The sequence below is a fragment of the Urocitellus parryii genome, chromosome 6, assembly GCF_045843805.1.
Source record: "Urocitellus parryii isolate mUroPar1 chromosome 6, mUroPar1.hap1, whole genome shotgun sequence".
In the NCBI taxonomy this organism is placed as follows: Eukaryota; Metazoa; Chordata; class Mammalia; order Rodentia; family Sciuridae; genus Urocitellus; species Urocitellus parryii.
Window position 1 is genome coordinate 18,841,270 of NC_135536.1, and position 13,084 is coordinate 18,854,353.

Genomic DNA, 13,084 nt, shown 5'->3' on the forward strand with positions numbered 1-13,084 from the left:
CCCATTTCAATGGGCAGTTTGGATATCTAGGTTCTAGAGGCTTTAAGAAACTCTAAACCAACCATGGTCATGGGAAATAGCACTTGACTGGCAGGTAAAACAATATGGATCCAGCAACAACAGAGTTCCTTCTGGCTTTTACCTCCCCTAGCACATACAATATGCTATGCCATTCTTGGAAGGTAATGTGCCTCCTTATGTCCTGGAACCCAGACAGATCTTTGTGTCTTGATCCAAAGAACATGGCATCAGTCATTCTGAGTAACCTCTGAAACAAAGTCGTGGAAGACAACACAGCTTCCCTGAGGCTTCCTTCTGAAGAGATGCCAATGTTCTGAGCCTCATTTTCCATTTTTATTTTTTGTCTGTGTTGTTTGTTTGTTTTATTGGTTGTGTTTTTAGCAAACTTCCATACCCAGTTTCTAATAAAAAGATCTCCCTCTTCCTGAGTCAAAATCCAAGTCAGGCTTTAAATGTGGAAATATCCCGGTGTCATGGTGTCATATTGTTGCTGATTTCCTTAACAAATTTTAGTTAACAAAGAGGGCCAAGATCTTAATTTTCCATCTTCTCATTACTAGATCTTTGTAGTGAAATGCAGAGCCTGTTACCATCTATGTCCTGTGGTCTTTCTCGAATGTTTGGACTTTCATTGGTGTTAATGTTTTAATCACTCTCTGGAAGAAAATCTCCCATCTTTTGGTTGTCTTCAGCCTTTCCAAGAACATTCTGATCTCTTAGGCTTTGTTCCTTCTCCCTTTAGCCTGGAAGTGCCTTACCCATGTCTTATCCTACATCCTGTGGAGAAGATCAAATTCCTTCTCCAATTTGAATATTCTCAGAATGTTCTACCATTATATCTTTCTTCTGAATTTACAGAATTCCTTCTCCCTCTGAAATTGTACCATATGAAATCTTACAATGTCTGTGTCAGTACTTTATGCTTCATTATTATATATTATATGTTAACATTCACTGTAACTTGGTATTCTTTCACCTTACAGAACTGCACTTTAATATTAGAGTTTTTCTGCAGAAAGCTTATCAGCTCTTCTTGTATGTAATAGAGTTTCAATTATTATTGATAGGTAGATTGTATTTCCCAAAGGTTTCAAAAACAGTATGCATCTCTTCCCATGTGTACCTTTAATGACAGGATAATCACATCCTTCCTAACTAAAGAAGAAATCCATATTCCCCCTCCATGAATTTGGGTGGACTTTTAAGCATTTCTCAACCAACAGTCTGCAGTACAGGTGACACTGACCCATTCTGGACTAGACACAAAGAAATTGAATTTCTTGCCTGGCTTTCTCTCTTGCTCTCAGGCCATGAGTCTTTGGGACCCAGATTTCAGCAGAATGGAGTCATATGCTGAGAAACCCGCAGAACAGAACACTCAGAGACAGAGATGCCTGAGTATCTGCAGCTACTATGACTCCCCAGTTTCAAGGCGTCCCAGGCTACCATGGAAATTTAAGAGATGATTCAGCTTGACCCAAAGGAACCTGGGCAAGCACTGCTCGATTGAGCCCTGTCAATTTTCAAAAATGGGCAGGATAATAAATAATTGCTATCTGCTAAATCAAGTAAGTTTGGGATGATCAGACAGACAACTAAAACATTGTAAATTTATTATTTTGACTTTCTTATCTATACAGCAATACAAATACAATTAACATAGCAGTTAAGCACTTTTCACAGTATGTGTTTATATGTTACCCTTATTCCTAATATTTCTTAGCTTTTTCCACATTTTCTCCCTCTTTCTCTCTTTCTTCCTTCCTTCCTTAGTTCCTTTCTTCCTTCCTTTTCTTCTTTTTTTTTTTTTCTACTGGGGATCCAATCTATAGACTCTTACATGCTAAGCACATTCTCTACCACTGTAGCTAAACCCTCAACCCCTTGGCACATTTACTTGACTTATTTATTAACATCAAGGATTCTCAGAGCCAGGTGCAATGGAGCATGCCTATAAATCCCAGGGACTCAGGAGGCTGAGACAGGAGGATGGCAAGTTTGAGGCCAGCCAGACTCAGTGATTTAACAATAAAACTTTCAGCAACATAGTAAAACTCTTTCTTAAAAAGTTCCTTTAATATATATATTAATATTTATATTATATATATATTAATATTTAATATATATAATATATATAAGTTCCTTTAAAATATATATATATTAAAAGAACTACAGTGGTAAAGCATACCTGGGGACAATCCCCATCTCCAGTACCAAAACAGAATTATCACTAATTTATTTAGTATCTCTCCACTAGAACATAAGCTGAATAAGGGTAGGATTTTGTATGTTTTTCACACGGCTGCATTTCCAGCAGAATAATAGCTATTGCGCCCTTGGCTTATAAGTCATAGGAGAAAGTGAATATAATTCTAGTTGCTTGGGGAGTTAAGCAAACGATTTAAGCATGATTATTCTGAACAATTGAAACCTACAAAGATTCCTCTGGCTTGTATTTGTGGTGGTGGTACTGTGGAATAAATGTAGATGATATTTTCATTTTGTGTACATGCTCACACTCTTAAAATCATGTGTCAGCTACAATAGAGTAATCTATCTTTCTTTTCACCTTTCGGTCATGGTGCAAGTTCCATTAATTTTTCTTTCCATTTTAAATGTGGGGTATTACTCAATAGTGTTGATGAACAATATAGCCTTTTCATTAAATATTGGTCCTAAATGCTACCTGTTCTCAAGCTCAGGAAGTCTTCTTTGTCTTATTTCAATATTTTTTTCTCCATCAACTCTAAGTTTTACAAGCCTTTTACAAATTCTTTGCCTGACCTTGGTCGGGCTTTCAAAAGCTATTGAATTAATATCTTCCAGATTTAATGTGCTGTTTGCTCCTTTTTGATCATTAACGAAGATGTAAAACAAGAGCAGCTTCCTGGCCTTCTGTCATATTTCTTGGTTTGCCACCCTCAGCCAGCCATCATAGCAGTTAATAGAGCTCTTATCAAGTCCAATTTGGAAACATGCCCTTTAAAAATAACTAATTTCATCCTTGTTATTCCCCATGCCCATATTCTGTGTGCACCCGTGTTAAACCGAAAGCTCAGAGTGTTTTCCTCAGAAATAAGATATAAACTCAGAAAGATATAAAAATAAAATGAAGCATTGCTGCACCTGCCTCGTAATGGCATTATTTTCTATGAAATGAAGAAATTTGATCTGACAAGAGTCAGGCAATTCCCTCCTTGACACACGACTTCTGAAAAAAGAAAGAAAAAAAAAAAAGATAAAGAAATAAACTAGCCAGGCCGAGTTGATACGGACAAAATCAATTTATTGGGAAGATTGAGGTGTTATGGATAAAACTCTTTATATTCTTTCTTTGTTAGTGTTCTTGGTTTCAGATTAGTAGGAAAAGTGTTTTATGCAAACCCTTTACAAATGGAGTGTGGTTTATAATTCCTTTGTGAAATTTCTACGGGTCCACATTCAGCACAAATCACAGCTCTTGCCTTTCTTTCCGATTGAATTTCTTGCTGCAAAACGCCGCCACACATTGGAACAGAGAGATCTTCTAATGCAGTGACTCTCACCCCCAAGATTATATAAAGACCACCATCATATTCTGGAAGCAAAATGGCATTTAAAGGGAGTTTGGGGACATTCTCTTCATCATATAATCATATGCAAAGTGTTGCTTTGCTGCCTTCAGTACAATTGTGATTGACAACCATCTCTACCACCCCAGGCTCTTAGTGAACCTGAAATGTCCTTTGGCAACTTGTCATTAGTCCAAATTGGCAGGTTCCCCAGGGTCTCACTCCCACACACTAAAGAGTTAAAAATACTTTATTCTTCACTTCCTTTTACAATTTTAAGTCTTTAAAATGTTCAGTGTTCAGTGAGAATAGAACATTTTGTCAAAGAAAGAAAGGACAATAAGCTCATAGTCAAGTATTTCACTAGCATTTAGCAAAGCATTGGTGGTCTTATTGCCTTTTCCTACCATCTCCATATTGTGGATCAATTACTATTCAAACTCCTCTCAAATAGAAAATCAGAAAGTGACCCAGAGAGAATAAAAACCACTACCGTCAATGGTCAAGTCAGGATCGCATCCTCTTGGCCAGCTCCGATCTGCTTTCCTTCCTCCAAGCCTCACTCCCCACAGCATACTTGGGGTGGCTTGTAGTTTAATACATCTCTTTTTTGTGTAAAATAAATATTCTCATTAATCCTAAGAGCATGGTGAAGGGAGAGTGTTTTGTTTGTTTTTTGTTTGTTTGTTTGTTTTCCCAAACCACTCACTCTAGGTGACTCCTTACCTGAAAATTTTTGCCAAAGCAATTCCCCCAGATTTTCCTGAACCTATTACCTAGGCTAGCCCTTCTGCCTGTCCCACACATGTCCACTTACATACACACAGGGATGCTCATGACTAATGTGCAGTTCTATCCCAAGTAGGTTTAACATCCACACCGAGACCTAACACTCAACTATGTGAGATCTTCTGTTTTTCATGGCTGACACATACAATCCCTTCCCTATAAACAGTACCACCAGGTTTCCCAAGATGGGACATTTAATTCACCCCATATGCTTATTTTCAACATTTCCTAGGTATCAAAACAGCCTGCAGAAACAGAGAACTTCTACCTCTCTGACTTCACCAAAGGTGTCTTGCCTGAATCCTTCGTTAATGTTGTCCTTCTGCCTTGAAGCCTTGCTCTTACTCTTTTTCCATGCCAGGTCCAATTGTGCCCCTGATGTTCAGCAGATATGCACATTTATTGATAATATCAAATGAACACTGGTATGGATTGAATAATACCCTGCAGTAGGCATGTGTTAATTTTTTAACCTCCAGTATCTAAGAAAGTGACAATAATTGGAGACAGTATTTGAAGAGGTAAGTAAGTTAAAATGAGGTCATTAGAGTGGGTCCTACTCCAAAAAGAGTTTTTCATATAGGAGGGGATTAGAACCTAAACATGAACAGAGGGAAGACCATGAGAAGACAGAGGGAAAAAGTGGCCTTCAGCGAGCTGAGAAGAAAGGCTTCATAAGAAGCCAACTCTATCTACTACACCTTGATCTCAAACTTCTAACCTTCAGAACTGGGAGAAAATAAATTTCTGTTGTTTAAGACACCGGATCTGCAGTATGTTGTTATGGCATCCTTGCAAATTAATATAAACCCATATTCTATGCCAGGCACCTTGAAAGTCACTTGGACACCTACTGGAATAAAACAACCAAGATCCCCTTCTGCATGGAACTGGAGATGTCCAGGAAATGGAAATATGTTACAATTACTAGGTGTTACCTGTGACCCCTTCCTGTGCTTTGCTACACTGCTGTTTATGTATTTCTAAATTATCTTACTTTATGCAGAATGGCATGCTGAAAATAACAGGAGTTATGGAGGGAGTGGGGACAGAAACAAACTTCCCCAAACCAATGGTACTTGTAATGAGAGCATTAACAACAAATAACCAGCTGACAGTTAGGCCTGACTCGCATTTGCACCCAACATTAAAGTCAGTGTCCCTTTGCAGCCTAAAACCTTACACTCATGCTTCCTGCTTCAAAAAGTAAGACATCGAAGAGACTTTCCTCTTCCAGTGACCAGCTCTATCATATTTGAAAACTGAACCCAGGATATAGACTTAAGTATTTTTTTAAATTGGTGGTAATCTCCTCAACTTTCCTCACCTACTTCTCTAGACTACTCCAACATGTTAGTACAACAGTGTTTCCTTGAGGCATCCATTTGCACTAAAGATATGCTTCTCTGTCAAATTTAAATCGTTTTTTATTTTTCTTAAAGATCTTAACAATTGTGCAGCCTTTTTCTTTAACCTAATCACTTCAAAATATTAGTGTTCTGGGGAAGAGTCAGTACAAATCAACTGTTTTTCCAACCTCTAACCTCCATGTTATACTAACAGCATTCCCTTATTTTCAAATTATTAATGAGGTAATTAGCATCAAACATTCCTTAAAACAAAGCACAGTGTCTAGCCAACCTAGATAAAGAGAAGTGGGAAACTTTGTGATCTGTAACAGGACTCAGATCTCACACTATGAGGGAATTTAAGTATACATTTAAATGTGAGTAGTCACAAGAGATATAGTAATGGGTTAAAAGATATATTTATTCAATTTAGCCTCTATCCTCACACCAAATTTCACTATCTATATTGTCCTATGAATATTTTAAAATCCCACTTAATATTTGCAAGCAGCAAAATTACATTCCACTGTATGTTTATGTGTTCAGTGAAAAGCATTTAAATAAGCCACTGTTTGTTATGATCCTGGTTTAGCATTTTGTAATAATTTGAGCCTCTGAAAGTTGGAGGACTATGTCTCCAGCTCTGAGAAGTGCAGCCTGGATATGCTAGTACTGCATTCCACATGACATGCCATGTCATGCCGTAGCAGTCATTCAGTCATAGGTTTCCCATCAATAGTCCATGAATTTTGAAGGGCTGGGATTATTCCTGATTCATGTTTATGTCCCCAGAAATTAGAGTTCCTAGGCAAAGTGGAAACCTCGATAGAGGTTTGAAATATAAATGAGTGATTGACTTGATGGACTAAATAGAGGACATATATAAGGAAAGAAGAATTAAAACATCACTTTGGCTATATTAGATGTAGGAGATTTGATGATGAACTAAATGAAAGCTTCTCATTCAAGAATCTCTCCTTTCTTGAGCAGAAGAGGAGCAGGGAAGTTTATAGAACACTAGCAGGACGATTTAAGGAGGTTATATATAAGGATCCACCGTAGACAATGCAGAGTCCTATGAAGAGTACAGTGTCAGCCATGTAGAGCCATGTAGTGTCTAACTGAATGAATTATTTGAATATGTGAAACCCCAGCCAAAACTCAGTTTTGAATCCCAGCTCACCATTTTTCATATGCATAGCAAATATCTCTGCAAATAATAATTAATAGTATTGATACTAATAATAATAAAAATGAAGATAATAGATTTCAGTAAAATTTGCACATGACTGAGGGTTCAGTGAAAGCATACATACTCTTGTAGTTCAGAAAAATAGGTCATGTGGGAAGACTAAACCTTTAAGATGTTGTAAGATTCTAAAAGTCTTGAAATTTAAACAGATGAAGAAGGAAGATTTCAGAATACTGCTGATTAAAATACAATATGAATGAAAGCACAAAAACAGAAGCCATGAAATCTCAGCTTCATGAGTTTGTCCATGCAGGGACAATTATTCCAATATGACTCACTCTCCCAGCCAGCCTGAAAATATATTCCCACTGTCAGCAAAACTAAAAGTGAACCTAAAATGCTTCAGACATACAATGCTCAGAAAGACTTCAATCTTTGGGTGCATTTTTACTAGCAGACTGGACCTTTCAAATCCAAAAGCCAGAGCAAAAGGCATGTAAAGATCTGTGTGTCTCTGAGTGTATGGTTGTTTGTGAGATCTATAGGTATTGTATATTCTCCCACTGCTTCATGAAGCCGAGTAAAAGATCCTCTTCAGGCCACATAAACAGCCAGACACTTGAAAGGAAGCAATGGTATTTTAGTACAACTCATCCTATGGAAACAAAAAAAAGGTGTATACTTGCTAAATTTATTGTATCCAGTCCTGATATCTTAAATCAAAATCAGTTTTCCCTATTTCTCAACTTAGCTATCAGCATTTCCATGAGAGAAGGGCAAGACAGGTACAACCAAATACTCTTGAACAATGTTTTGCTCTGATGTTAAATAGTATAGCTAGTAAGAACCAATACTTGCCGATATTCTATAGTGCATTTTATAACAAAATCATCTCCTTTTCCTTCAAAGAGGAGTGATTTCAATTTAAGGTGTGGAGTAACAGTCTATAGCAGAATACAGACAGGTATTCATAAACTGAAGAAACCCCATTACCCTTTAATTCCAATTTTTCATTTTTATTTCTGTACACCCCTTCTCCCTTCTGTGTACAAATCCTTCAACAATATATGCGTGGCTTTGAACAGAGGGACCCTCTAGTGGCTAAGTTTTCCAACAAAACCTACAATTACCTTCACGAAATGAATAAGTTCTATTTACTGCAAAGTGAGAGGACCAACAGGGCTGCCATTCCATTTCCTGTGAGTTAGCAGAGAGAGCTGAAGTGCATTGTTCTGCTCCTTGAGCACTTAATGATGTCCTTCTCTTATCTTTGTAATGCAACTTTGGGATGTTTTTTTTAGTCTGCTGTCCTTAAGCTGGGCTGATGTGACAAAATGCAGCTTTGGGGAAACAGACACACACTCATCACCTACCTCATTCTACAAAGTGTTTCCTTTGTATTCCATGCTGCCCCCAGAGAACAGATAGTGCCAGAGTAATAAATGAAGTGGGAGATTTAGTCATCAGACCTGAGAAAAAACTCATGGTGTGAATCCTTACCCTTGAGAGAATTTGCTGAGTAGCATTAGCCAAGCTATTTTCTGACAACTTGTGGCTAAAGATCAAATGGAAACTAAATGTTTCAGAACCATCCAGACGCTGACTCGTGTATAAGGCACCTTTCTCATGTGAAATATAAGTTTTAGTGCAGTTACTCTTTATGGTTTGAAAACTTGTTTCTTCCGATATCACTGTGCAAGTGAAGGCTCTGGAATGTGTTAGAGTGGCCTCATCAGCCACGGTTCCATTTGGAGCTAGTAGCCTAGAGAGTGTCAAAGCTTATAATGAGTTCATCAGTTCATGCTTTACTAAGACTACCCCTTTCAGAAAAATACTTGCAAAATTATTTGAGCAGCAATTTTTCAGATGTCATAACTAGATTCACCTGCTGCAAAAAATATCAGTAGTTGTGTATGGGGAAAAAAGAAGAGTCTCAATTACATAAATCAATCTATCTCTCTCTCTCTCTCTCTCTCTCTCTCTCTCTCTCATCTGAAAGCAAAAGAAAACCTATCCCAAAATAGCTGGAGCAAAAAAGAAAAAGAAAAAAAAGTACCATACTGATACAAGATACAATTCACTTAAATGTGCAGGGGTTGGAGTAGTTTCAAGCATGGCTGACCCAAGGGGCTCTTTCCATCCTGTTCTTTCTCAAAACAAAAAGATGGGTTCTGTAGCTACAAAACCTTCAACCATTAAATAAAGCAAGTGAGAGTATATATTTTTCAAGGCTCAATGAATCCCATAATTTCTAATTGACTCTGGTGGCATTGTATATCTACTGGGGCTAAAGGAGTATGAGATTTTGGCCAAATCTGAGTCACTTCCACCCCTGGAATTGGAGTAGAGTAGGTCCCACTGGCCTCACAAAGCTGAGTGGATGGGAAGAGGTGAGACCAATTAAAAGTTAAAGTTAACTTCACAAAGAAGGTAGAAGAGAGGGAGAGGAAGAAGGTAAAGCATAAATAAGCTGGCCTACAGCATAGTCTTCAATCCCAACTAATTAAACCAAATGTCCTTGGATTGATCCAGGCATCAATCCCAGGTAATTCCAATATGCAACTCTGATTAAGAAAAATTGGGGCTGGGGTTGTGACTCAGCAGTAGAGTACTCGCCTAGCACATGCGAGGCGCTGGGTTTGATCCTCAAGACCACATAATAGTAAATTAATAAAATAAAGGTATGAAAAAGAAAAATTTCTCCAGAAGCATACAGATCCCTCTTCCTCAAAAGACCTCTATCTGGGGCTGGGATATGGTTCAGTTGGTAGAGTACTTGCCTAGCATGCACAAGGCCCTGAGTTCAATCCCCAGCACCACAGACAAAAAAAAAAAAAAAAAAAAAAAAAAAAACCTCTGTCTACCCTAGGTACCAAATTCCTTGAATGTTTACCCCCACTCATTCATTTGGTCCATCTTTGGAGAAATTAGTTTAATTGCCTAAATATTGCTATGTTTTATGCAATTTACCTTATTTAATCCTCTCAACAGCATCATGAAATTTCTACTTTTTTTTTTCCTTATGCAGAGCAGGTAACTGAGTCTTGAAAAGATTAAGTAGTTTGTGGAATATTTCACAGCTATTCAGTAATAGATACAGATGCAGAAACCAAGTATAATGACTAGGCAGCTATTTATTTAAGAACTGTATTTATTATTAAAATTTCTATGTCTCTGAGGGTCTGACCATGTGGGCTGCACCTGAAACCAGTGTCATTGCCTACCCTGAGCCTGTTCAGGAATGTCACTTCTCTTCTTACAGTCTAGCTCTTAATCCAGATCTGTGCTATGTTACATCCACAGATTGTACTCAAAATAGAACCCATGTGAGCCATTTACTTTCCCTTACTGTGGCCCTTCTACGCTACCCCTTCATCTTCCACGTCCAGCCTCTCTGTCTTCCACATCTTCACTTTGGAACTAGACAAGGAACACTGCTCCTGCTAGAGGAAAAATAGGGTCAACATTTCAACATGCTGGTACAGGCATCGACTTCCTTAATAAGACTCCTAAAGCTCAAGAAATAAAACCAAAAATCAATAAGTGAGATGGCCTCAAATTAAAAACAAAGAACTTCTGCACAGCAATGGAAACAATTAAGAACATGAGAGAAAGCCTACAGAATAGGAAAAATAAAATATTTGCCAGCTATTCTTCCAACAAGGAATTAATATCCAGAATTATACAAAGAATTCAAAAACTCAACACCAAATAATAATAGTTTTGATGATAATCATCATCATCATCATCATCTAATCAATAAATGGGCAAATGATTCGAAGAGTCATTTTTTAAAAGAAAAACTATAAATGGCTAAGAAATATATGAAAAAAAATTTCAATATCATTAGCAATTGGGAAAATGCAAATTAAAACTACATTGAAATTTCATCTCACTCAATTTAGAATGTCAATCATCAAGAATAATGATCCCTGGTGTGGATATGCAGGGAAAAGTACTCTTATGCATAGTTGGTGGGACTGTAAATTACTACAAAAAGAAGTTTGGAAAGCAGTATGGAGAGTCCTCAAAAGATTGAGAATGTTATCACCATATGACCCAGCTATATCACTTCTTGATATCTATCAAAAAGGACTAAAATCAGCATATTATAGTGATATATGCATACAAAGGTTTATATAGGCACAATTCACAATAGCCAAGTCATGGAACCAGTCTAGGGGCCCATAAGTAGACAAATGGATAAAGAAAATAGGATATATGTGTGTGTGTGTGTGTGTGTGTGTGTATGTGTGTATAGATATAGAATTCACACACACACAAACATACATATACATATATACAATGGAGTCTTACTCAGTCAAAAAAAGAATAAAATTGTGTCATTTTCTAATAAAAGGTGAACTAGAGAGCATCATACTAAGTGAAATAAGCCAAACTCAGAAAGCCAAGTCAAATGTTTTCTCTCATATATGAGAACTAGAGATTAAAAAAGGAATAAAAGGGGGATCTCATAAAAATAGAAGACAGTCCAATAGAATCATGGAAGAGATTTGAGAGAGAGAGAGAGAGAGGTAATGAGGAAGAGCTAGGAACAAAATGTACCAAATTATGCTATGTCCATATAAAAATATACCACATTGAATCCCTCTTTTATATATAATTATAATGTAATAATAATAATAATAATAATAATAATAATAATAATAATATAAGAAAGATCAATAGAGCAGAGCAAGTGGATGGGGGTGGGACAGGTGGGAAAGGAAGGTACTGTGGAATGAGATTGATGTAATTGTGCTATGTTCACATATGAATATGATGTAATGAATTCCACTATACTATTGTGTAAAATTCTAAGCAACAACAAGATTTTTTTAAAAATACAATTTTTGAATCTCTACATTGTTAGGCTTTCCTTAAATCACTAGTTTTAAAACCCTATGCTACTATAGATGAAATTTTATCTTTGGTAGACAACTTTCGTGACATTAGAGAAATTGCTTAAATTTTCAGGGCCCTAATTTTGTACATAGTTAAACATACACAAGTTGTGATCCTTACAGTTCATATATTTAGAAATATGTAAGTAAAGGGCCTAGCATAGTGTCTTTACACTTTATGGGATTTAGAAATAGTAGCTATGATTATCAGTTTCCATCTCGAAAATTTCTTCAAATCACTTTTTTGGGGGATGGGGTACTGGGGATGGAACCCAGAAGCACACCATTGAGCCACATTCCCAACTCTTAGTTATTGTTGTTGTTTTATTTGGGGACAATTTCTCGATGAGTTACTGAGGGCCTCATTAAGTTGCTGATGCTGGCTTTGAACTCACACTCCTCCTGTTTTAACCTCCTAAACCACCGGAATTATAGGTATATGCCACCACACCTGGAAAAATCTCACTTTTATCAACATGGTAATAGAATCTTTGTAAAAAGGAAAGTGTACAAGATTGAATACCAACAGTGAATAGCATATTTTTTATATAATGTATTGAAAACATTCTCACTAAGGTTGGGAATCTTCATTAGCTTTATTTCCATTTAACATCCAGAGGACTTTGCTAATAAGAGGCGGGGGGAAGGTATCAAGAATACAAAAGAAGAAATAAAAATATTATTTGTTTTTAGTATAATGCATATGTAAAGAACCAAAAATCATCAACAGAGAAAAAGTATTTTAATAAATCTTTTTTTAGTAAAATTTTAGATTTCCCCAAAAGAGTGAGAAGATAGTACAAAGAGTTTCTGTATACTGCATTTAAATTTTCTACTGTGATTAACCTCTTATATGAGTATGGTATATTTGCCACAATTCAAGAATGAATTTTGATATATTATTAACTACAAACCATAATTTATTCAGATTTCCTTGGTTCTTCCTTAATGTTTTTTTTTTTTTTTTCTCTGCTTCAGGATTCCACCCAGGGTGCCAAAACAAACTGTCATACTTCTTTTGGCTCCTTTGATTGTGACAGTTTCACAGGTTTTTCTTGTTTTTGATGATCTTAACAGTTTTGAGAGATGTTCAAGTAATTTGTAGAATGTCCTTTACTCTGTGTCTGTCTCCTGTATTTCTCACAATTAGATTGGATCAAATGATTGGGTGGGGGGAGGAAGACAGAGGCAAACTCCATTCTCATCATATTAGGTCAATGGCACCAAGTATCCATGTGACATACTGTTGATGCCAGCCTTGATCACATGTCTTGAGGC